This window comes from Oryctolagus cuniculus, chromosome 18 (genome assembly GCF_051225735.1).
Source record: "Oryctolagus cuniculus isolate XC-2025 breed Fujian yellow rabbit chromosome 18, ASM5122573v1, whole genome shotgun sequence".
NCBI classification, from domain to species: domain Eukaryota; kingdom Metazoa; phylum Chordata; class Mammalia; order Lagomorpha; family Leporidae; genus Oryctolagus; species Oryctolagus cuniculus.
The window spans coordinates 53,749,883-53,777,834 of NC_142884.1; the positions used below are offsets into that span (position 1 = coordinate 53,749,883).

Sequence of the window (27,952 nt, forward strand, 5' to 3'; positions counted from 1 at the left end):
CACACACATGATAGGTAGTTTACTTTGTATCAGTGACTGTAAGAATACTTCAAGCCATGGCTTCTTTAATGCAGAAAGAGAAGGATTTGGCCCGGTGGCTGAACCTCCCATTTACAGTGAATGCTGCTTAATAAGAAATGGTTGGGAAACAATGATTTCATTAGAATGGGTAAAAGGACAGAGCAAAGGTGTGGGGAATTTATTTCTAAGCCATGTGAAGCACAATTAGATGGACTTAGCTACTGATTGAATCCTTGCTTTCTCTGTTCCAAAGTGACTCCTCTTTTACTTGGATGGATTTGGGATTGTTTTATGTCATTCCCCAGGAGAAATCCCTAGATGACTTCGTCTTTGGAATGTCACTGGTTTCTGGGGTGGGCATTTAACCAGATACTCTTCAGCAGCATTAATCCTTGTAGTTTAAATTTCAGTAGCCACTGTACTTACCACATACCAAATTTTTGAGAATCTATTTGAATAGAATAATTTACGATTGAGGGACTTAAGAATTAATACAGGAAATAGAGTTAGAAAACCAAATTCTGTGACAAGTTATTAAAGCATTTATATTTCATGATTATTTAGTATTTTATTGCAACTTTTTGTTCTAGTAAAGATGATATCTGACATTTTAATACATTTGAATGCATAGAACCTCTTACTCATAATTTAAATTCTATTTAGTATACCTGTGTAATTCAAGCTCTTAAGGATTTCATGCTAAGTGAAATTTTTTTGTACTATAATAAATATCATCTAGAGATTTATTTCAGAACTGACTTATAGTATAACCCATTTCCCTTAATATTTCACAGCATTTTTGTGGAAGGATCATGAATACATATATTATTTTTTAACAGTTACAAAGAGGGAGCAATTTGGGGGGTGGAGAGAGGAAAGAGGAGAGGGTGAGGGTGAGAGAGAGGGAGAGGGAAAGGGAGAGAGAGAGAGACAGAGTCTCTAGGTAGTCCCAATGGCTAAGGCTGGGTCAGAACAAAGCCAGGAGCCAGGATTCAGGAGCCAGGAGCTTCATCCAGGTCTCCCATGTGGCTGGAAGGGTCCCAAACACTTGGGTCATCTTCTGCTGCTTTTCCCAGGCTATTATCAGGGAGCTAGGACAGGAACCCATGACTGGCCCCTACTTTTTTTTTTTTTTTTCAGAGTGTAGATTTTTTTGAAAGGAAAAGATAACCTCCATGTGACAGCTTTACATACAGTTTAGAAGCCCTTGTGATTGAAGCAACCTTTTATCAGAGAAATAGTCAGATCTAGGACATTACAGCTTCAGAGTCTTTAGGTTCCCTTTAAACCTTTACTGTGGTGTATTCACGCTTGCTTTAAAGAATGTTATGCCAAATAAAAAATAAATAAAAAATGAAAAGAAAAAAAAAAAAGAATGTGATGCCTCAATCAAGGACAGTCCTACTCTACCCAGAGATTTCAGTTATATGGGTAATAAATCTTGTCATATCCACTCGGTGTTCATGTGTGCATGGTGTCACCAGTCTTGACATGAAAACCAAACTTTGGGCAGGAGCCTCCTGATTTTGCACAATGACTTAATAGTTGTGCTTAGAACAACTGATTTGTATCCAGTTGTGAAACTGTGAGTTTCTTCTTGGTCCCATTGTAGGCCTAACCACCACAAACATTGCTGTCATCAGATTCCTTTACATAGTACACATGGTTAATGCATACATCAGAAAAGTTCTTCTAGCACTCTGTAAGGGGTGAGGAAAGAGGGAATGGCTTGAGCAGAGGTTAGCCAGGTGAAAGAAGGAAGAGCAAATGGAGTGAGCAAAGGGAATTTGGCAAGTGGCTGAGTTTGTGTATGTGCAAAGTACCACAGATAAGAGAGTAGGGAAAACTGATTCTTGAGAACAGTTTGATATTATAATGTCTCATAAGTTATAGTTATGCCTAAGAGCTCACAAAAATATATCATCCTTGGGTTCTTCTTTAAAGACAATTAATTTTCTAAAAGGAAAGAAGGGGGAGGAAGAAAGGGAAAAGAGGAAAGGGGAAACAAATTAAATCACCTTCAAGAAGCAAAAACAGAACAGCCCATGCCTAGACTGTTGAGAAACAGTTCTCTTAGTTTTTTCATTCCATTCTTCTTTTTTCTTTCTTTCTGTTTCTTTTTCTTTCTCGGACTAAACAGGAGAAGGAGGAGCAAGGTGGGGAGTGGGTGCGAGGGCAGGCACAGTGGGAAGAATTACTATGTTCTTAATGTTGTATTTATGAGATTCATACAAATAAAAAGAAGACAATAGGAGGAGAGAAAAGCCAAAAATAAAATAATCAAAGGTTGTATTAAGGCTTCAAGTATAGTTCTTAGGAAACCAATAATAGTATTTGTGTGAAATATAATGATAGCTACCTTTTAGATATGCTAGATATGATCTTTTTATGGGTCATTCACTTAGCAACAACCAGAGGAGCATTGCAGGAGAGTTACAGTTCAAAATATTGAGCAGAGGCCTGCAGATGATGTGTGAGACACCATCTCCAAAATGCTAGTCAAAATTGTATTACCATATAAACTCCTCAGCACAAAAGTGCAAGAAGAACAGAAGTGGACAGTAGGAGAATTTTACATATTGTAATAATATGTTTGGAAACACTCTGAAGTAAAAGAAGTTCTCTAATACTTCCACAGGAAAATAAATTGTCCCCTCAGAACAACAAATCTTCAACACTAATATGAAGTCTCAATATCAGACTGCATTCTGGAAGAAAATTGTATGGATACACTGAAAAGAATTTGAAAGGCCAATGAAAATGGAATCAATTAGAATTATATTTTGTTTATTGAGTCGATTCAATTAGGATACATAAATTATGAATATTACTGATAAGATATATGAAGTATAAGGCCATTCAAAATTCAGAGTATTTTCAACTTCCCACACGAAGAGTCAAACCCGGGCCGCCTGGGTGAAAACATACCAGGGGGCTACAATTTAATCCCATCAAGGTGGCATGTACCAATGCCATCTCACTAGTCCAAGTGATCAATTTCAGTTCACAATTGATCATAATGAAAGGACTAAGAGTCAAAGGGAGCACATAAACAAGTCTAGTACCTGCTAATACTAACCGATAGAATAAATAAAGGGGAGAGTGATCCAACATGGGAAGCGAGATACTCAGCAGACTCCTAGAATGGCAGATGTCCTAAACAGCACTCTGGCCTCAGAATCAGCCCTAAAGGCATTCTGATCTGGCTGAAAAGCCCATGAGAATATTTCAGGCATGGAAAGCCTAGACACTCTGGCAAAAAAAAAAAAAAAAAAAAAAAAAAAAAAAAAAAAAAACACACAAAACAACAACAACCACCTAAATGAAAGATCTCTGTGAGTGAGATCCCATTGGAAAGAACAGGTCTTCAAAGAAGGAGGTACCTTTCTCTGAAGGGAGGAGAGAACCTCCACTTTGACTATGACCTTGTCTAAACAAGATAAGAGTCGGAGAACTCAAGGGGCTTCCATAGCCTTGGAAACTCATGACTGGTGCATAGGGAGATTACTGATGCCATAAACAGGAGTGTCAATTTGTAAAGTCAACAACAAGAGTCACTGTGCACTTACTCCTCATGTAGGATCTCTGTCCTTAATGTGCTGTGCATTGAGATTTAATGCTATAACGAGTACTCAAACAGTATATTTCACTTTGTGTATCTATGGGGGTACAAACTGTTGAAATCTTTACTTAATGTATACTAAACTGATCTTCTGTAAAAAAAAAAAAAAAAATCAATTCCCAACTTGACTCTCGCTGGGATTAAACATGACAATAGGTCTGATCTGATTTCATCATCATTTAAAAAATCATCTATTATTTTTCACTTTATGTTTCTGTGTGGGAGCAAACTGTTGAAATCTTTACTTAATGTATGCTAAACTGATCTTCTGTATATAAAGAGAATCCAAAATGAAAAAAAAAAAAAGAAAATGACTGCAAAAAAAATTCAGAGTATTGCTAATAGTATTTAAAACTATCAGATCATTCAACCATTCTGATCAAAGAGGCGTAGGGGAGGGCAGTGATTTATAATTTCATGATGCAATGACAAAGTGAATACTGTTAACTTCCTTAGTTATTATTAAAATAGTACTCCATGATGGAAGCAATGGGGAATTTTTTGGAGTTATGGTTATTTTCAATTTCACCCAAGATTTTCTCTTAAATCGAATGTATCACAGACTTTTAAGAATCCGTGTGCTTCTCTCTCAAATGTCCTTAGACTTTAAAAATTATTGCCTATGAATTATTTGTTCTTAAAAGAAATATAACTAAATCACAGAAATTACTGTACATGAGTGAGGCAACTAGAGAGGAACTTAATGCACATTTTACTTATCCCTGAACACTAAAGGAAAGGGAGTGGATTTGACGCTCCTTTTGACTTCATCATTCTAGGTGCTAGGAAGAAAACTGACAATGTGATGGTATTCCATGTCTTAAAATTGCCAAATATTTAAGCTAATATGAGTGGTAGAAAAGAGGAAAGTAGCAGAATCAGTAATAGTTAACTTTCCTTCTTTAAGTTGAGAATGTTTTGTCATATCCTCTTTGACACATATAAATTCAACACACATCCTGTATTCTGTAATTCTAAGACTGCTATTCTCTGTTCATGATTGGCAAGCATAGTCTTTGCTTCAATTTAAGAAAGATATTGTGGTGCAGACCGAGCCCCTTTGGTGTTTCCTTGACTAGTGATAGAACTGCTATACTTACCTCTGTACTTTGGGGAATAATAAAGGATGGAGGGCATGTTTCAAGAATGATAGACCATGGTTTGCCTTTTTGCTTATGTCTTACAATAATGAAAGAAATTTCATTATATACACACAGTTGTAAACTTCCCCATATTGTAATGAGGTCAATTAACTTCTACCTTAAAGCTTAATACCCTCAGAGAGTTGGGGTTCATTTGCTTCAGTAAACATAACCCAATGTATTGCCAAACCAGAACTGTAGAATTCAAAGTGTCTCTACCACTGATATGTAAGTATCCTCAAGCATGTTCAATTGTTGTGGAAGTACCGTTCTTATAGTTACAATTCTGGTATTTACAAAAGTAAAGGAAAAATGAATGGTATTCTAAAAATCCATATATGATTTCTTTCTTTCTTTTTTTTTTTTTGACAGGCAGAGTGGACAGTGAGAGAGAGAGACAGAGAGAAAGGTCTTCCTTTGCCGTTGGTTCACCTTCCAATGGCCTGCGCACCGCGCTGATCCGAAGGCAGGAGCCAGGTTCTTCTCCTGGTCTCCCATGGGATGCAAGGCCCAAGCACTTGGGCCATCCTCCACTGCACTCCCTGGCCACAGCAGAGAGCTGGCCTGGAAGAGGGGCAACCGGGACAGAATCCGGCGCCCCGACTGGGACTAGAACACAGGGTGCTGGCGCCGCAAGGCAGAGGATTAGCCTAGTGAGCCGCGGCCCCGGCCCATATTTGATTTCTTTCAATCTGGCATTTAAGCCTTTTTGCTCCCCCCTTAACTCTGTGGGAAAAATCAGAGGAATTATATACTCACCACCCTTTTGTGTGTGCATTTTATTAGAAACATTGCACTGAAATCTGTGGATTCTAAGGACAAAAAGAAAAGTCCCTTAATGCAAAAAATATAAAAGTAATTCAGTGAGAAGGAAGAGAAGTTTATGCTTATAATGAAATAAATTGTTAAATATTGTAGGATGAATTTTTCTAAAGCAATACATATTGAATATTATATTTCTATAGAAAGACACATTAATTGCCTGGGAGTTGAAGTACAGATGTGCAAGAGGCATAGCTTTTATTGCCAGAAAAATAAACAATTATGCAGACTATTTACTGAAGGCCATGTTCATGAATAATATGAAAGGAAATTTCTAAAAGCATTAGATTGTTTAAGAATAATTTTGGATTTTATTTGTTTCTTAAATATTTAAGTTGAATTGCTCAAGTGTGTTATAGCATCACACATTTTATTAAACTTATATAAAATGCAATCATTTTATTTGTTTCAAAATTTTTAATTTTTCATATGCTCTTCACTCTTTAAGAGTAAGAGTTTCCTACTAATTATATCATAGTTTTCAGAGAAAATAATAACAATAAAATGTTCTCTCTAGTTTCAGCTTTCTGAAAATTTCTTCTCAAGATATGAAACTGAAATCATAAGGCTTGTGTGAGTATCTGGAAATGATCTAGTTATTCTACATTACATGGTCAGCACAAGTGGCTATCATTTTCTTGAAATAATAATTGCTGTATTATTTTTCATAATCATGGGGGCAACCATCTCATACTAGCACTCATGTACCTTCCTTATTGAAATAAATTTAAAAAATTTGGATTTTAGTCTTTGTAAGCAATTTATTTCAACTTTCTGACATATTGTTGCTATGTAGGTGAAGGTGACAAGTAATTGCAGGTTTAAAAATCAAAGCATAAGAGTAAAGCTGGGTAAAGCTGCCGGCTACAACACCACAACACTGGCATCCCATATGGGCTCTGATTCTTGTCCCAGCTGCGCCATTTCTGATCCAGCTTCCTCCTAATGTCCTGGGAAAAGCAATGAAGGATGGCTTATGTGCTTCGATCCCTGCCACCCATGTGGGAGACCAGGTGGAAGCTCCCAACTCCTGACTACAACATGGCACAACCCTGGCAATTGTGGCCACCTGGGGAGTGAATCAGTGGATGGAAGATCTCTTTATCCATCTCTCCCTCTCTCCATGGAACTCTGACTTTAAAATAAATAAATCTTTAAAAAACTCAAGCAGAATTTTATAGGATTTATGTGGTTGGTGTGCCTAATGCATCCTTCATAGTACTTAAAGAATATTAAAAAACTAATGGTTATTTTCAAAAAATAAATATATTTTAATATTTATAGTTATGCATAAATATTAAGTAGAGTGACTGAAACTTCCCCATTAAATAGTAGCTTTTGAGCCGAACGCATGAAATCTTAATTTCCAAATGCCATTCTCAACTTTTGCAAATGCTGTAGTTTCTCTTGCTCACCATCACATATAACAATAATTTAGGTTGGGGAGCTAGTTGATAGAAGTTTTATCTTTATTTTCTTAGGGACCAAAATAATCATGAAATAGAAAACTTGTACACTAATGTCTTTGATATTCAAAGATTCTTATGATAAAAATACTGTCACTAAAATACCACATTTGTTAATATCCATGATGACTATGGATTTACTTTAACCCATTTGTACATTCAGTTCTTCCCAAGCAAACATCATATACTTTCCTTACTTATTAATAAGAGCATATGAAACATCACAGGTAATATCTTCCAAAGATCTTGATTTTTAGAGTCAGTTTGGTTTTATAACTATCATCTTCCCTCCATTACTTTCCAAAATTTTTTAATCATGCAACCTAAGTAAAAAAACATTGAGACATAAATCAGATTTTTCATTTCACTTATGAATAAGTCTGGCTGCATTTATCAGAAAAAATACTATTGACTTAAGCAGTGTAGAAAGTTTATATTGTTCTTGTTTTCCTTTGGAATAGACACTTATCCTGCTTTTCCCCAACCAACAGAGTTAACAGACTAGATTTGGAGATATTGAGGTATAAAAATCAGAATTATGGTTAATTACTTCTGCATAATAATACTGGCTTTGAGCAATCACTATATAACAGATTGGGATTTTCTGCATCATCTTCCTTGGTTGACTTAATTTACAACATTTTAAGAATAAATGTTTAGTTCTAGCCTCTCAAAATTTCAGAGGTGTTTAGCCAAAAATGCAGAAAATTTCAACTGAAGAATGTCATTTACAGTCAGCTATACCCACTACTGATGAGAAATGGCATCTGAAAGTTGGCATGTGTTCTTTTAATATTTAATAATTTTATATTTAGAGTTAGATTAATTTAAGAAGCAGGATACTTGACTATAGTACTATTTAAAGTTAATAGAGGTGAATGCATTGTTGGCTGTGACTTGAGTTCACCCTTCACTCACACTGTTCTCTCTGGACCAGACAAAAGGTACAGGATCAGTGCTCACAGAAATAACTAACATATTTTATTTGTACGACCTGCATTTGGGGAAAGGTTTCTGAAATTCCTTTTTAACCAAATATTTTCTAAAAATATTGTACATTTTATAAAATCTATTGTTGCTAGTCTTCAAAAGTTTTCATAGTTCATTCATATGAGTGTAAATATAAATCAGATACTTTTTTATTTATATTGATTATTAGTCAACCCTACTTGTAAGAGAGGCTGGGAAATCTATTTATAAGAATCACATGAGTACAGTTTTTTTTTTAAATAAACAAAAGGGGATTTTTCTAGGAAACTAATAGCTCCTGCTAGTATAATGCAAATTTTTATCCTATATCTACTAGTAATAATTTACTTTATGTTCTAGAAAACTCATTGCTTGCATGAGCAAATGGAACTTTATTGGGGCTGGTGTTATGGCCCCACAGTGGGTTAAGCTCCCTCTCGTGACTACAGCATCCATAACAGAGTGCCAGATCTAGTCCTGGCTGCTATGTTTCCCAACCAGTTTCCTGCAAAAGCCCTTGGAAAGGCACAGGAAGATAACCCACGTGCTTGGGACCCTGTCACTCAGTAAGAGACCAGGATGGAGTTCTTGGCTCCAAGATTCAGCCTGGCTGAGACTTGGCTGCTGCAGCCATTTGGGGACTAAACCATGGATAGACGATCTCTCTCTCTCTTTCTCTCTCTCTCTGATGCTCTACATTTCAGAAAATAAATAAATCTTTAAAAAATGGAACTTTATCTATTCACATATTATTGTAGAATTTCTGGAATTTATTCCAATGGTTTGTAATACTTATCTCACCATGAAAAGATAAGTATTTCGGTTCTATGTTCTTTCTTGCAAGAGATAGAAAACATGTAAGGCCACCACAAAACATACTAAACACCGGAGTTAAGGGAAAGGGTTTACTGACAAGGGAAATCCGACAGGCCGGAGGGAAGGGGTGAAGATGAAAGGGAGGGGGGTGGAGAGAGAGAGAGGTCTAGAGAGCACACGCGCAGGAAACAGGTCCTGTGAAGCTCTTGCAGAGGGTTCGTAACTGGGAGCAACAAATCCCATTAGGATGGGGGTGCAGCTGATACTTGCAGTTGAGCCATTTGGTCACTTGACTTCTAGCAATGGTGATGGGGGCCAGAGCTTAGGATGGTGTCCAGGGTGTAGATTGTGCCACAGAGAAGGCTATGCCATTTTACTAGCAAAACACATGGGGTGCTTCAAAAAGTTAATGGAAAATGGAATCAAAAGATGAGTTTATTTTTGTCCAGAAACATTGAAATCCATGATAGCTTCCTTATAATAATCATTTTCCATAAACTTCTTGAAGAGTCCTCCTTGTATTGGCTTCAAAATTTTTGCACAAAAATAAATTTATCTTTTAATGTAATTTTTTTCATGAGCATTATGAAACATACTCATTGAATGGTATTGTGGCAAAATGGGTGAAGCCTTGGTTTGTAATGCACTCATCCCACATTGGAGTGTTGGTTTGATTCCCTACTGCTCCTCTTCCACTCCAGCTTCCTGCCAATGCACTCGGGGAGGCAGTGGAATCTAGGACTTGGACCCTTGTCGCCTGTATGGGAGACCTGGATGGAATTCCTAGCTCCAGGCTAGTCCAGACCTGACTGTTATAGCCATTTGGGGAGTGAATCAGTTGGAGATGTCTTTTTTATTTTTAAAAACATTTTTATTGAGGTATAATACACATTTATTTCACTGATCTATTTTTACAATTAACTGTCAGTTTACTCTGTTTCATGATATAAAGAATATGCTTCATCTCTCTTCTGGAATTAAAACCAGAAAGAGATTCCTGTACACATTGTAGAACACAATTTTAAGGAGTTTGTAGGCCACAGAAGCCCATCCATGAAACCCCTGGGGGACACATTGGCCAAAGGTACAAACAGACTCTCCCTGGAAACCTTAATCAGAGGAATTCAACATCTGCAGTTACTCTGCTGCTTCACCTCTCAATTCCCCAGTGCTACTACCACTACTATTATATTTTCCCTTGCCTTCTGAGGTATAAATGAATAAAAATGGGGAAAAGTTGGGGGAAAACACTTCTAGTACTTAAATGGCCAGCTACTATTGATAAACATCATAAACACACAAGTGTACTGTACTCTAATGTACATCCAGTGAAAGTGCCAGAAAACAAAATTGGGAATTTTAATTTTATTATCAAATTCACATAGGCTTTTTCTAGTCCACTTTTAAGACTCCTATTTGACAGAACTAAGCTGCCTGTAACTTTTTAGACACATAATTAAATGAAGACATTCACACTCAATTTACATATCTTTAAGGGGGAAATCAGGGAGACATTAAGATGAGAAATTAAGGCTGAAGTATTTATAATAATTCCAGAAAAGACTTCGTAGATTTCACTACATAAAGTTTATTTACTATTTTACTAAAAACGTGTATACCATCACCTACTTTTTAATCGATTAATTTATGAAACCATTCTCTTATAGAATACACATTGGCATTGAAACAGTTTAAAAAATGTAATGGCTATCTACAAAAAATTAGTTTTGATTGTTATATTTCTTCCATACTTTAAGTGTCTTCTCACAAAAAAAGAACCTAAATGTTTTGAACATTTTATATTCAGCAATTTTTTCTTTTTTTTTTTAATTTATTTTTTATTTAGTAAATATAAATTTCCAAAGTACAGTTTATGGATTACAATGGCTTCCCCCCCTATAATTTCCCTCCCACTTGCACCCCTCCCATCTCCTGCTCCCTCTCCCATTCCATTCACATCAAGATTCATTTTCAATTATCTTTATATACAGAAGATCAATTCAGTATATATTAAGTAAAGATTTCATCAGTTTGCACCCACACAGAAACACAAAGTGTAAAATACTGTTTCAGTACTAGTTATAGCATTACTTCACATTGGACAACACACTAAGGACAGATCCCACATGAGAAGTAAGTACATAGTGACTCCTGTTGCTGACTTAACAATTTGACACTCTTGTTTAAGGCATCAGTAATCTCCCTAGGCTCTAGTCATGAGTTGCCAAGGCTATGGAAGCCTTTTGAGTTCGCCGACTTTGATCTTATTCTGGCAGGGTCATAGTCCAAGTGGAGGTTCTCTCCTCCCTTCAGAGAAAGGTACCTCCTTCTTTGATGACCTGTTCTTTCCACTGGGATCTCACTCACAGAGATCTTCCATTTATGTCTTCCTTTTTTTTTTTTTTTTTTTTCTTTGCCAGAGTGTTTTGGTTTTCCATGCCTGTAATACTCTCATGGGCTCTTCAGCCATATCCGAATGCCTTAAGGGCTGATTCTGAGGCCAGAGTGCTATTTAGGACATCTGCCATTCTATGAGTCTGCTGTGTATCCTGCTTCCCATGTTGGATCGTTCTCTCCCTTTTTTATTCTATCAGTTAGTATTAGCAGACACTAGACTTGTTTGTATGATCCCTTTGACTCTTAGACCTATCAGTGTGATCAATTGTGAACTGAAATTGATCACTTGGACTAGTGAGATGCATTGGTAACATGCCACCTTGATGGGATTGTATTGGGATCCCCTGGCATGATTCTAACTCCACCATTTGGGGCAAGTCCGATTGAGCATGTCCCAAACTGTACATCTCCTTCCTCTCTTATTCCCACTCTTATATTTAACAGGGATCACTTTTCAGTTAAAATTTAAACACCTAAGAATAATTGTGTGTTAATCACAGAGTTCAACCAATAGTACTAGAACAAAAAAAAAAAGAAAAAATACTAAAATGGATAAAGTATTACATTGTACATCAACCATCAGGACAAGAGCTGATCAAGTCATTGTTTCTCATAGTGTCCATTTCACTTCAACAGGTTTCCCCTTTGGTGCTCAGTTAGTTGTCACCGATCAGGGAGAACATATGCTATTTGTCCCTTTTGGACTGGCTTAATTCACTCAGCATAATGTTTTACAGATTCCTCCATCTTGTTGCAAATGACCGGATTTCGTTGTTTTTGACTGCTGTATAGTATTCTATAGAGTACATGTCCCATAATTTCTTTATCCAGTCTACTGTTGATGGGCATTTGGGTTGGTTCCAGGTCTTAGCTATTGTGAACTGATCTGCAATAAACATTAATGTGCAGACAGCTTGTTTGTTTGCCAATTTCATTCCCTTTGGGTAAATTCCAAGGGGTGGGATGGCTGGGTTGAATGGTAGGGTTATATACTGTTTTCCACTGCTATGTTTTTTATAAAGGTCTTGACATAAAGTTTCAATTAAAAAAATTAAGGTACTAGGATAAGTGTTTTGTCTTAACAGCATTTTACATTTAACATCTTCAGCTGGCATGCAACTTCTTGCTGTCACATACCTGTTATTTAGGGAAAATTACGCCCATTTTTCAGAAAAATCCCAACATATATACTGCAATTAGCTCAAAACAATGTTAAAAAGATGAGTATGAATGGCACAGAAAAAATGCTTTTTTATAAATAACTGGAATTTCTTATCAGGTAGTAGGCACAGGGAAATCCAATCCTTACGGCTTTGCTCTCTGGAAGAACACCTTTAGGTAATTTTTAAAAACTTTAGCATCAGGCTGCTGAAGTGATTGACTAAACTCCTGAATTATTTCTGGAGCTACCTGCAAAGAGGGCAGGTATTCTTGTTGAAGATACTGAACACATCCTGGGCCCCGTTTGAGATGAATGGTTTTCAGTGTCATTGCACATTCAGATAAGGCCAACACTGTTTGTGCATCTGCCAGGTCAAAGGTTTGTTTTAAAGGTGCTAGGAAACATGCAGGGACAATGTGCTTATAAACAAAATCAGCAAATCCCACTGGTCCATCTTTACCTCCCCAGAGTTCTAGCAACTTTGAAAGAATGATAAAACAGGTTTTCTGGGCAATTGGAGTTGGAGATCTCTTTCTCTGCTTCTGTCTCTTTTTCTCTGTCATTCTTTAAAATTAATTAATTAAAGAAATCTTTTTAAAATCAAAGAAATGTCTTCATATATTAAAGTTTTATTTGAATTTTTATTCCTAAAGGAAATACCTGTTAACCTCAATTTTTTTTTCTTTAGCCAAATGTTGTTTTCCATTGCAAGTAAGATACATTTAGGTATAGGTACCTATTAACAGGATAATGATACAGCTCAAATATTTGCAAGAAATGTGAAAGCAGTTCTGAAGAACTGAAAGCCTAGAACACTACACTGGGGTCTCTGCTCTTTTTATTCTTGTCTTGTCTCTACTTCTGTCTATGTTTCTCTAGTTCTCTCTCATAGCAATAAACTCCCCTAGCTGGCGGACACATAGACCATTTCTGAAGCAAATGCTTCACTTCTTGGATCTAGAAGATGAGAGAACTCTCTCACATTTTCCATCACCAAGATTCAGAAAATATTCCAAATGGCCCAGATTAAGTCTCAGGTCCATCCCTCATCCAAGCATAGTAATCAGGACACAGGGTACCATAATTAGTTCATGTTAATGATATGTGCCAGTCTTTGTTTCTAAAGGATCATGACTTACTGACAAAAGAGGTACAGGATTGCCAGGTAGCCAAGGATAGGCTGGCATCATTTGATCACTCTATTATGACATTATTAATTACTATTATTACTCAGAAAAAAATTGTTTCACTTAATTCATAGTAAAGTGAAATAAATTTCCAGACAATTATAAATATCTGGTACATGGGTCTGATGGTAAAATCAAAGGTCATTTTTGTTGAATGCAAGGGTACTTCAAAAAGTTCATGGGAAAATATAATGGAAAAATAAATTTATTTTGGTTCATTTTATAATCTAGACTTTTGAGGAGCCTTCAGAAAGTTTGAGGAAAATGCAAATTATGAGAAAACAGTGCATGGATTTCAATTTTTTTGCACCAAAATAAATTTACATCTTATTTTTCTTTTCCACAAATTTTTGGGTACCTTTATTCCTAAACAGGAGAGTAATGAGAAGAGACAAAGAATTAAGCACAATGTAAAATCCATAGGCCTCATTTAAAAGCCTTGGAATTTCAGGCCAGAGGAGTTTTTTAAGGCTGTCTAAAATATTTTGATCATTGTAATTTTTGTAAATAAAGACAAACAACAACCAAAAATAGCATGTTAAAGTCATCTTGCCTGAGGTAGTGATAAACACACCTAATGTCATTGAATGAGGGGGACAGGAAGACCAACAGAGAAGCTACGTTTTTCCAGATGTTAAAGATTTGTAAACAGGTTATAGCAACAGCACATTCTGCTTTAAATTAACTTTGCCAAGCAGATTGCTAAAGCTAAAAGAAAGGAAAAACAGAGAGTCTCAGCCACCCAGGGGATTTTCAGTGAGAGGAGTGTGAAGGATGTTTGCTGGTACAGATCACTACATGGGATAAACCTGGTTTTATGTTTCTATTTACATATTAATTGTAATTCAACTATGGCATAATTAGAAAGACTCAACACAAGGTTGCATGAAAACACCAATTGCATAAACAATAAGTATTGGGCTTTTGAGAATTGTTACAAAGTTTACTTAAAATACTGTCACAGTTTTTGTCTCGACTTTATTCATGCATAGTTTCCATTTTAATGATTGATTAATTATTTCTCATAAATTGAAATGAAGCTGGTTTTGGCAGTAATACTCTTTCATTCCATTATAATTTCTCATGGAAAGAATTTTCTTGAGGGCTTTAGACATCACAGTTAGTGATTTTTTTTCAAACAAGGGAGCAGATTAAACAAAATCTCTAGTGATAGAGATTGAAAGTATTTGTTTTTTGCATGGAAATTAGAATAGTATCATGTTGAATTAATATGTTACATTCTTTAGGGGTTCAGATAGATAAAATGAGAATATTTAGGATTCTTAACGTTAAAGCAACTGTGCGATGGTGTTAGAAATAAACCATTGCATACAGTACATACATTCTAAATAAATATCAAGTTCTTTATCATTTCTTATTCCAAAACAACTTTATTTTATGATTAAAAAGAATCATTGTTCCTAGGAAAAAGCGAATTTGTTTTCAACCATGTATTTTTTGCAAATATTTAAAATATCAAATATAATATAATAAACATATAAGATATGATACAACCTGAATGTAATATAATTTGAATTTGGGGAGAAATAAGGTGTTAGGTGGTTATTTTCTAGTTGATTGTGAGATGTATGGGAGTAGGATTTGAAACTATTGATTAAGGAAGAGGAAAGTGGAAGAAACCTATCACTTGTTATTTCAATTACTTTTCTTCTTTATTATCTTATACTTGTTTTACCTTTTTCATCTTATTGTTGGCTGCAGTTATTTTTATCATTTACCTTTCTTCTCTATTGCATCTGATTTCCTCAACTGTATCAATAATTGCAGAGCACAGTAAAACATCATTATAATGAGTAGGTACAATATGTTGGGATTGGTGGGAGTGTATAGGCAGAGCTTGTCAATGAAAAAGTATTTACTATGCAGGAATATTAGAAGTAACAATATGGTCATGCTGTTTCTCTGCCTCACTTTGTAAAAATACCACTTTATTCAGTGGAGCAACCTCTAGGTCAGAAGACTGAAAGTTCTACCATCAACCTTAGAAGTACTCTGATGAATATTTTTTATATATAGACTAAAATGTTTATTTTTGGGGCCGGCACTGTGGCATAGTAGGTAAAAGCTGCTGCCTACAGTGCCGGCATCCCATATGGGTGCCAGTTCGAGTCCTGGATGCTCCACTTTCGATCCAGCTCTCTGCTGTGGCCTGGGAAAGTAATGGAAGATGGCCCAAGTCCTTGGGCCCCTGCACTCTTGTGAGAGAGCCAGAAGAAGCTCCTGGCTCCTGGCTTTGGATTGGCGCAGCTCCAGCTATTGGGGCCAATAGGGAGTGAACCAGCAGATGGAAGTCCTCTCTCTCTCTCTCTTTCTCTCTCTCTGCAACTCTGCCTTTCAAATAAATTAATAATTTTTAAAAAATATTTATTTTCAGACTATTTTTGTATGTAGAAAATAAAATACAGAAGATTGCAAAGAAAATCAATCACATCAAAATATACTGATGAAGGGGTTAGTGTTGTGGCATAGCAGGTAAAGCCACAGCCTGCAATGTTTGGCATCCCTTATTGATGCCGGTTTGTGTCCCAGCTGCTCTATTTTCAATCCAGGTTTCTGCTAATGGCTTGGGAAAAGCATCAGAAGATGATGCAAATGTCTGGGCTCCTGCTACCCATGTGGAAGACCCTTATTAGGTTCCTGGCTGCAGCCTGATCCAGTGCTAGTTATTGTGGTCATCTGGAGAGTGAATCAGCAGATGGAAGGAGATCTCTTTATGCCTGTCTCTCTGTAGTTTGGTAATATTTCTACTTAAATTTGTATTTGAAGGAAGTATAAAATTTAAGTTACAAACTGATGGATTTAAAAATATAATTGATTTTATTTGCCATTTACACTCAAAGAGCATCTTAACTGAATCCATAAAAAACTATATTAACAATCTTGCTATAGATACAAGAAGCCATATTATTATTTCATATTTCAATTTATACCATCAAATTCAGTAGTCCAGAACTTGCCAATTTAAGGAATATAAAACCACCTGGTGACTTTATCATTTTTTCCAAAAAAACACCAGCTATTTATAGTCCATACCAAACAGAGGTGCTTTAGTAAGTAATTTTCAAGGGAACTATGATGCTGACTTGTGTTGGAAAACATTTAAGAAAAGTACAGTCAACTTAAATATCCACTAGTTCTTTGTCCATGGATTCATTCAACTATGGTATCAAAAATACCAAAAAAACTTTATATTGTTGCTAACAAGTATTATATAGTTAGGCTTGTAATGGCTGCAAATGTACACTGACTTACTTTTATTGCCATTGTCTCCTGAACAATACAGTGTAACAGCTATTTTCAAAATACTTATTCTAATAGCTATTATAATTAATGTAGGGATAATTTAATATAAAAAGGAGGATGCTCATAGGCTATCAGCACATATGTCATTCGTGTGAAAGATTTCAGCATGTGCAGATTCTGGCATCTCTAGGGGCTCTGTGGAGACCAAAGAACCCTGCAGTTTCTCAGAAGCCTGGAACTGTGCCTAGTATATTCTCAGTCTAGGTCATAGCGCTCTTACCAACAACAATGACAATACAACAGAACTATTAAGGAAATAATCTCCTACCCAAGTAACTTTTGACAAACTGCCAGATAATTAATCTTTTGTAGGTATGTATTGATGTGTATGTGATATTCTTGAAATTTTAGCAATATAGAAAAATGGGATGTATCCAAACATATAATAAAATCCACAGGAGATATATTTGACTTATTTGTCTCACTCTAACTCTATATATGGTGTAGAAATGAATTTATTGTAAACGCCAAGTTGGAGGAGACAAAAATGGCATTTATACAGAACCTATTATAGTATTAGAGAGTGAGCTCTCGCATAATTTTGCTGTTACAATTTCTGCTTCAGGACTGGATTTTTTTCCCCTTCTTTCATTCTCTATTGTTTTTCATGCTAATCCTGGCTTGAGAAAATGACCTTGTTAACAGGCAACCATTAGTACCTTTCTAAGTATTTTGTCTATTTCTTAGTTCTTTTAGGGCAGTTATTGATATAAACAGGAATGACAGTTGTTTGCAGTACAGAAGTACACCAGGGCGAGAATGAAAACCTTAAACTTCATTACAAAATTAGGGAGAATTGGGAGGTAGCCCCCAAATATAAACAGTATTATGATTCTTATCCAGGAAGCTGTAGAATGATTGTTGAAGATGTTCAAAAGTGAAAAGAAATCCAGATATCCTTCAGAGACCAAGTTAGTATGGGACAAAGTATGAGAAAAGTAAAAATCTCTTATTTACCCTGCAATGTTGGGTGAACAGAGTGTATCTTTTGATTTTTTTTTCTGAACAGTGGTACTTCCAACTGGCAAAATATGGAAAAACAAATCAGAAATTCATTACTAAAGCAATTCTGAAAGTTCGAATTCTAATAAAGTGAAAAAATAGGATGCTTCTCAATAAAAAAAGTAAAAACCACTTCAAAAAGAGGCCAAATATATTTAAGATAGAATAATAGCACTCACCCTATCTTTTCCATTGAATACAAGCAAAAGAAAATGTGAGGACGCTTACTGGAGGATTCTGAAAATTAAATTAAAGTAGGTGAGTGAGATAAGAGACCTCAAATTCAAATAATGAGCCCTAAGGCATATCGTTCTCTGATATTTCTCAGGATACACTTCAGGGCAGCCCACATTACAAATCTGTACATTCAGATAGTAGTCCTCTGAGGCAGAACTTAGAGAACTAAGAAGTGCTCCACTGTACAATGGAGCTCTTTTGATTCTCCCAGCTCTTCCCAAGGCAAACCTTATTTCCAAACTATACCTTGTATTGAGAGTGGTGATGGTAATGGGGTTAGGTAGTCATGTGCTGATCTCTTTTACCATTTACTCAATGTAGAGCCAATCATAAGAAGTGTGCAACAGTGCAGGGAGACCAGATTTCTCACTTTCTAACAAGAACATGAGGAAAACATGAAAGACTCAAGATTACATGTGTGTAGCTCATCATAAAAAGAATGGAGTTGGAAGAAGAGATTTTTTTGAACATATGTACAAGGCCTTAGGCTCACTTTTAACCTGTGCATTTGTGAAACTGACTGGATATAAAACAGCCAAGACTTTGAGAAATGAACTTCAAAACAGACCACTATCAATGACCCAGATTGGTTTCTGAGTGATGAATATATAAAGTGGACCATAATAGCAATGCAAAGCCTTTGAAAAATAAAATGACATAAGAGCTACATTCTACAGAAGGTGGGTCAAGATTTGCATTTTGCATCTAACTGGATTATTGCCTGCTAAAACAATAAAAACAGAAAAAAAGACTCTCTTGAAGACCTTAAAATATATATACAGTGTTTATATATACATATTTAGTGTGTTATTTATTTATTTGAAAGGCACACACACACACACACACACACACATAGACACACTCACACAAAGAGGGAGAGAGGCAGAGAGAGAAAGATTCCAATCCACTGGTTCACTCTTCAAATGCCCACACTGACTTGGGCTTGGCTAAAATCAAAGATAGGAGACTGGAACTGAACCCTATTCTTCCATATTGATAGAAAGAACCCAATTAGTGAGCCATCATTGTTGCTTCACAGGATCTGCATTAGCAGGAAGCCAGAATCATGAGCCAAAGCTGGTTGTTGAACTCAGGAACTCTGATGTGGGATGAAGGAAACGTAACTAACGTTTTAAGTGTTATGCAAGATATTGTTCACCCTTGAATGTATTAATAGGACAAACTCTAATAGTATAATATTCAGACTGTTCAAGATATAATTCAAAATAGCATTCATAAACTAGGGAACACAAGAAAATCAATGATCTTTTGAATTCAGTATATGGAAAAATTTTTAAAGATTTATTTATTCGTTCAAAAGGTGGAGTTACAGAGAATGAGAGAGAGAGATATCTTCTATCCATTGGTTCACTCCCAACTGGCCAAAATGTCTGGGACTGGGCCAAACCGATGCCAGGAGCCTGGAACTCCATCTAGGTCTCCCACATGAGGGATGAGGTCCAAGTACTTGGGCCATCTTTTGCTGCTTTCCTAGGCACATTAGCAAGGCGGTGAAATGGAAGTGGAGCATCCAGGACTCCATCCAACCAGTACTCCTATGGGATGCTGGCATCACAGACAGTGGCTTAGCCCACTGTGCCACAACGCTGGCCTCATATATTTGTATATTTATATAGCAAAGTATATTTGATGATATATAATATAATATAATATAAACCATTACAATGTGGATACACATTCACTAAATGTGTGAGGGAGTGAGACTGAAGTAATGATTTGGATGTTGAAAATTATTGCTACCTAAACATCAAGTATTTTTGCATAATTTAATCAATCCTGTAAATGTGTATTAAGATATATAGAGTTTCTTGAGACTGGCGCTGTGGCATAGCGAGTAAAGCCAACGTCTGCATTGCCTGCAACCCATATGGATGCTGGTTCAAGTCCTGGATGCTCTACTCCCAATCCAACTTTCTGCTATGGACCAGGAAAGCAGTAGAAGATGGCTCAAGTTCTTGGGCCCCTGCACCTGCATGGGAGACCTGGAGGAAGCTCCTATTTCCTGGCTTCAGATCAGCACAGCTCTGGTTGTTGTGGCCAGTTGGGGAGTGAACCAGTGGATGGAAGACCTCTCTCTCTCTCTTTCTCTCTCTCTCTGCCTCTCCTTCTCTCTGTGTGTAACTCTGACTGTGAAATAAATAAAATAAATCTTAAAAAATAAAGGTAATGTTTCTTTTATTTCATTATTGGGGTGATAATCAAAGCCTAGAAATTGTGATAAACATTGATGTTTTGAAAAATCAAAGGATAGATGCATGTGTGCTTTAAAAATTAATAATATAAAAGGTTTATAGTAAAAAGCAAAAGGTTTATGTTTTATGCCTTGTCACTTCCACCATTTATCTCCATTCAAAAGTTTCCTTTTAACCACTTCTTTTGTAGTCTTCAAATTAATAAATAATATACTCTCATTGTCATTATTTTATACCAAATTTGGATAATTACCCTTCTGTAATTCAGTTAGATAATATTCTGCTTTTCAATACCATCCCTCCAAACTTCTCATTCATCAATACAGTATTAGTTATTATTATTGATCATTTTTCAAACTTTTAAAGACATTTTCATACTTTTTCGCATTCTACAAACTGTACATGGCTCATCTTCATTTACCATTCTTATACATACAATCATTAGCACCCTGATTCTTCACCTCAGTTCCTCTTCTCTCTTCTAAAAACAACCCATAGGGGGAAGGCGCTGTGGAGCAGTAGGTTAATCCTCTGCCTGAGGCACCAGCATCCCATATGGGTGCCGGTTCTAGTCCCGGCTGCTCTTCTTCCAATACAGCTCTCTGCTGTGGCCTGGGAAAGCAGTAGAAGATGGCCCAAGTCCTTGGGCCCCCGCACCCACATAGGAGACTGGGAAGAGGCACCTGGCTCCTGACTTCGGATTGGCGCAGCTCCAGCCATTGTTGCCACTTTGGGAGTGAACCAACGGAAGGAAGATCTTTCTCTCTTTCTCTTCCTCTCACTGTCTGTAACTCTACCTCTCAAATAAATAAATAAAATCTTAAAAAACAAACAAACAAAAAACAAACAAAAACAAAAAAATAAGGCCGGCGCTGCGACTCAATAGGCTAATCCTCCGCCTGCAGCGCCAGCACCCAGGGTTCTAGTCCCGGTTGGGGCACCAGATTCTGTCCCGGTTGCTCCTCTTCCTGTACAGATCTCTGCTATGGACCGGGAGTGCAGTGGAGGATGGCCCAAGTGCTTGGGCCCTGCACCCCATGGGAGACCAGGAGAGGCACCTGGCTCCTGGCTTCAGGTCAGCTCGCCAGCTGCAGCAGCCACTGGGGGTGACCCAATGGCAAAGGAAGACCTTTCTCTCTGTCTCTCTCACTGTCCACTCTGCCTGTCAAAAAAAAAAAAAAAAACATAGTAATTACTCCTTTTTAATTCCTGGTTTAATAATGTTAATTATAATACAGACTATAAAATAAGTCTTCGTGTTGGTCTATAGGGCTTTTTTTTGCAGTTTCAAAATCAATATTCAGTATTTGATATTGGAATTTTTAATAGTAATGGGGAGTGTGTTCAATTAATATCTACATGAAACCTTATAATAAAAATTTCAATTTCTTAATCTTGGGTGGAAAAATAAAAAGCAACAAAAAGTCCTATTCTTGTCAATGAAATAAAAATACGTTTATACAGTGTTAACGGACTTATTTAACGTTTTAAAAGTCTGATTCTGGTATTCAGAATTCTGCACTATTAATCAGAACCACAGACAATTCTATTTCAAAAAATCTGTAGACACTAATGAAAAATAATAGTTAAGATCTTTGTTATTCGGCTGGCACCACAGCTCATTAGGTTAATCCTCTGCCTGTGGCGCTGGCACTCCGGGTTCTAGTCCTGGTTGGGGTGGTGGTTCTGTCCCAGTTGCTCCTCTTCCAGTCCAGCTCTCTGCTGTGGCCTGGGAAGGCAGTGGAGGATGGCCCAAGTGCTTGGGCCCTGCACCTGCATGGGAGACCAGGAGGAAGCACCTGGCTCCTGGCTTCGGATCCAGCGCGCTGGCCATTGCGGCCATTTGGGGAGTGAACCAATGGAAGGAAGACCTTTCTCTCTGTCTCTCTCTCACTGTCTAAATATGCCTGTCCAAAAAAAAAAAAAAAAATCCTTGTTATTCAAAGTGCAGCTCTCATAGAGCTTCTGCATAAAATTTAGAATGTTGTGTTAAATTTGAATCTTGATTAAATGAATTACTTCTGGCTCTATACAATGTGAAAGGAAGGTAATGCTGGGTTATAGTACTACTAAAAGCTATTTTTAAAATTTTCATTTTATTTGAAGAAAAAGAGAGAGAGAATCTTCCATCTGTCATCCCCAAACAACTGGGACTACTTCAGGTTCAAGCCAGAAGTTCAGAACTCAGTCAGGGTCTCCCATGTGGGTGTCAGAGTCTCAAGTACTTGAACCATCATTTGATCCCTTCTAGGGTGCTCAATAGTGAAACCTGAAAAGCTAGCATGGAGAGCCGAGCTAGGACTTGAACCCAGGCACTCCAATATGGGTTCTGGATGTTCCAAACTGCAACATAACTACTATCTTTTATTTATGATTGTCCTGAAATTCTTTAAACATAACAAATTTCTAATATTTCACTTAAAGCTAAGAGTCTAAAAATGATATTCCTATCTAGAAAACAGAAGTGCAAACAATATGACAAATTTTCATCAGTTTTGCAGTTTAATGCTCATCTTTCTTTTCAACATCACCATCTACCTTTTAAAGGTGGCTTCAAAATTAAAACTCAGGCAGCATTGATTCTTAACAAACACTACAAATTTGGAAGTTCATGTATCATGTTTTCCAGTTTTCTGATGAGAAAACTGAAATTCCTAAAGTAATTACAGGTCATACAAGTACAACTGAAATTATCTGCAAGGGCATTTAAATGAAATTTCATGAATAAATGAATCAGTGCATGAGTGTTTCGACTTAAAATATATTTCAATATAAATTAGAATGTTTAAAAATACATATTAAATAATCATTGGTTCAGCAGCTTAAAAACATATGAAATGAGATCCAAGTCTTTGAATGTCTAAAAATTATACTTTATTTTTCCTACAATTCATAATTCCCCTTAAACAATCTTAATAATTTCTGATAGCTGAAGAAAGAGTAATGTCCTTTGAAGGTCAAACAAGTTAGAAGCTAAAAAATAGACATAGAAGTTACAAGCTTAAAAGAGAAACATACAAATTTGTTTTTCAGCTAAAATGTATTACTCAAGAAGTAAATTTTACAATGAGGCAATCTCCTTAGGAAATTCTACAATAAACCCAATTTTCTTTCAGGAGAATTTTCACTGTTTCAAATCTCATTTTCTTTTATTTTTTCTAAATTTTTGGTAATACAGCTCAGGAGATTGGTGACAAAAACAGCATAATGAATTTTCAGCCTGCATAATTTATGACTTCATACTCATAGCAACAGTTTTAACCTCCACTCGTATTTACATTTGCCCTCTATTTCCCAGATTCAAATGGTCTTTCTAAGGAGATTGGTTTCGTGCAGAGACAGGATAGTAATCAAAAATTTCTATCTTACTCACAATAAATCAGAGTGATTTCTGTCCACATTTGTGGCTACCATTGAAACAAAATGCACCTCTGACTGGGGGATGCATGCAGGCTATTAACTGCTTGAGTTTTGATTTGCAATAAAGATACCTTTTCAATTTGTTCAGTACTTCCAAACCAGGGGTGTGGTCTCCTGGTGTATTAGAACAGGTTAACTAACAGCTGAAGCCCTTGTTAGTTCACAAAAACAACGTGTTAAACGTCCTAATTAGAGCAACTCTTTATGATGCAGGAAAAGAAAGAGGACATGAAAACAGAGGAGTATGTATTTTATTGATATTTTAAAAAGTGAGCTGCAAACACGTTCCTTCACCTTTTTAATTTGGTCTCTTTCACTGAAGCAAATCAGAATAAGAAAACTCCTCCTACCCCCAACATTAGACTGGAGACACTTAAGGGGATTGCTGCAAACCCGCCAACAACAACAGCAAAAGATGCATACATTACTTGAAAACTTGAGTCAGAAGAAATTGATATTCAAAAGACCCAGGCAGCCCAGACAGTCCATTATCCATTTAACCACATAACTGACTCAGACACAACCACCTGATCATTGCTGGTCCAGACGGTTTAGCTAGAAGACCGCAGCAGCTAGGCATCTGGATATACTGAGTCCTACAGTGAGGATGAGAATATTTAAAGAAACTATGAAAAGACAGGAATTTTTGTTTTTCCAGACAGAATCTGTGAACATGTTACCAAAGTAGCACCCACTACATAGCATGGAGTGTAGGGAAGAGCGAATGATTCATTTTAGTTAAAGAGCAGATATGCGCACAAAATGGAACACACTTGAAGTTTCTCAATGCTACTTAGGAGTGCTGAAGAGGCTGTCCCTACACTGCTTTTGTTATTAGAAATGGACCCAACTCTTAATTTCCAGGTAAGAGTTTGATTCTGTTAAGGATTCTTAATAGCCTGAGTGTTTAATATGTAATACAGTGTTAAAGACAAATATGTGGGCCGGTGCCGTGGATCACTAGGCTAATCCTCCGCCTTGCGGCGCTGGCACACTGGATTCTAGTCCCGGTCGGGGCACCGGATTCTGTCCTGGTTGCCCCTCATCCAGGCCAGCTCTCTGCTGTGGCCAGGGAAGGCAGTGGAGGATGGCCCAAGCGCTTGGGCCCTGCACCTGCATGGGAGACCAGGATAAGTACCTGGCTCCTGCCATCGGATCAGCACGGTGTTCATTGGAGGGTGAACCAACGGCAAAGGAAGACCTTTCTCTCTGTCTCTCTCACTGTCCACTCTGCCTGTCAAAAAAAAAAAAAAAAAAGACAAATCTGTGAAGGGAAAAATCAGGTCAACTGATGAAGGAAAAAGAAGAAAAATTGGAGGTGATATGTCTGTTGGTGTGCATTATGATAAAACAGCTGATAAATTCTGAGCTAAAAGCATTTAAATACCCATCTGGAGTTTCATTTATGAGAAATAAAAAAGGCCATATTTTTCAACAAGTTATTCTACTATATATGCATGGCAGGTAAAATTATATGGGACATTTGAATCTGTTTCCCAGAACAGTTGAAACAAGTTGAGTTAGAGTGAATGCCAAAGCCATGAGTAAATTGGGAAGTAAAAATAAAAGCCATCAACCTGGTGCTGAATAGCCAGCCATTCACTTATTTATTCCACAGATATTATTGAGTATCCGTGACCTGCCAGATGTATTGAGAAATAGTAAGAGTGTACAAGACAAACCATCTTTACTCAAGATGATCATTTCACTGATGATTGTGAGGCTGAAGTTAAATCACTGTTGTTGTCTTCCAACACTGCTCTGCTGGATCAGCTACTGTGGAACTTGGGTTTCTCAGCATTAATACAATCAAGGTTTCCACCTAGTAGGATTCAAATTAAAATTTGAGAACCACTGGTCTAATGAGAATTAAATTGCTAAACTGACAATTTCAATGCCACATCAGGATACAAAGGTTTACTTGTTTCTTTTTCAATGCAATAAATTTTAAAATCATATTAAGGATTTAAAAATTTAGTGTTTTTGATCCAAGTTTTATCATTCTAGTAAAATAGTTTATGTATATCTATATGATTAAAAATTATCTTTTCTTTTAAAGATTTTATTTATTTATTTGAGAGGTAGAGTTACAGACAGTGAGAGGGAAAGACAGAGAGAAAGGTCTTCCTTCTGTTAGTTCACTCCCCAAATGGCCACAACAGCTGAAACTACACCGATCCGAAGCCAGGAGCCAGGTGCTTCTTCCTGGTCTCCCACGTAGGTGCAGGGGCCCAAGGACTTAGGCCATCTTCTACTGCTCTCCCAGGCCATAGCAGAGAGCTGGATTGGAAATGGAGCAACCAGGACTAGAACCGGTGCCCATATAGGATGCTGACGTTGCAGGCGGAGGATTAACCTATTGCGCCACGGCGCCTGCCCCAAAAGTTATCTTTTCTAAAATGCATTTCAACTAAACAGTGAAGGAGAAAATAGCATGTCTTTTCATTTTATAGCATAAACATTATATAACATGAATCTATTTGTACGTTATTTCTACTATTCCAGTAAATTCATTCTTATTTCCTTCCAGTTAATCTCCATGCATTTACCAGATCTGAAGCTTTAATAATGGAACACAGTTGATGGGTACAAAGAAATTACATAGAATGATGAAAAGAGAAAAACAGTTTTGCAGAGTTAATGATTGAAACTATAGAATCAGAATGCCTGCATCCATCTTTGCATATTGGTTGTATGTGGTATGTTTAACTTTAGGAGATAACTGAAGTTCTGATTTTTGCCTCTGTAAATTCTGCTCACTTTTCATATATACAGTCTTTTGTGTCTGGCTTCTTTCACTTAACTTGATATTTTTATATTAAAAATTGTATTAATAGTTGCAGCAGTATATGTATTAATATATCAGTCCTTTTTATTGGGAAGTATTATAACATTGTGTGGATATTCTAACTTTACTTAATCCTATTGATGGACATTTGGTTCATTTAAAGAGTTTTGCTATTAAGAATAAAGCCATTACTGATGTTTTGCAGACAAATATCTTTGTTTTGCTTTAATAATACCTAGGTGTAAAAATGCATGACAATGGAGTTGACATTGGTTTCATTTTATAAGTTATCCAAACTGATTGTATAATTGTTCACTCCTGCCAAAAATGTTGAGAGTTCCACTATTGCACATACCAGTCAATACTGAGTGTCATCAATCATTCTGCTTTTGTTTTTTAACTCCTCTAGTAAATGCAAAACACTATGTAATCAGGGTTTTAACATGCATTTTTCATAGAATAAACATTTTAAATGCTTTTTATGTGCACATTAGTTATATGTATATCCTTTTTTGTCTTATCTGCTATTTATAACTGATTTGTAGTTTCCCTTCTATTATAAATGCAAGTACTTTGTTAGGGATATAGATTTCCATATAAATGGCCTGTCTATTTAGCATGTTTCTGTGTGAGCAAAAGATTGTATATGTGTTAATAAATTCAAATTCATCTATCATTTTTAAAAATTGGTACTGTTTAAACCTAGGGAATCATTGTCTCCCCCATGGACATGAAATGTTTTATATTTTCTGATACAACTTTTATATTTTAACTGATTGATTTATGTCAATGACACATCTTGAATAAATAATCATGCAGTGTGTGATATGGAGTTCAAAGTTAACTCCCGACCATATATGTGTCACTTTAATATGTTACAGTCATCTAAATAGTTTTCAGCTATCGCGTTAACTAGACTATCTTTTTAGAGGAGACTGAGGTTCCTAGTGAAACTGAATGCAGATTTCCCATATACCTCCTGTCCTCCCACCACAAACACACAGCCTCCCTCATTGTCAACACCTGTAGACAATGGAACATTTGTTACAACTGCCACTTCACTATCACCCAACATCCATACCTTGCCCGAGGATTTGCTCTTGGTGTACATTTTATGGTTTTGAACATATGTATACTCATCTTATGACATGTATCCTACAACGTTATACAAGGTAATTTCACTAGGCGCCCCTTCCATCAAAGCTATGCTTCTCTGATTCTTCCCTTCCTTCCATGTAACACTCAGAAAAAATTGATCCTTTTACCACCTTCATTTTACATTTGTACAGAATGTCATATAGTTGAACTCATACAGCATACAGATTTTGCTGAATGGCTGCTTTCATGTATTAATATGCATTCAA

The 27,952-nt window shown here is 36.5% G+C and overlaps 1 long non-coding RNA gene across 1 annotated transcript in view; it reads left to right on the top strand.

Moving 5' to 3' along the window:
* Nucleotides 1-26,686, top strand: part of LOC149120968 (uncharacterized) — a 129,079-nt gene extending 102,393 nt beyond the window's left edge. Inside the window, exons 6-7 of the long non-coding RNA XR_016224998.1 lie at nt 6,125-6,180; nt 26,331-26,686. This is a non-coding gene — a long non-coding RNA (uncharacterized LOC149120968). The remainder of the gene's footprint in view (nt 1-6,124; nt 6,181-26,330) is intronic.
* Nucleotides 26,687-27,952: the final 1,266 nt, after the last annotated feature.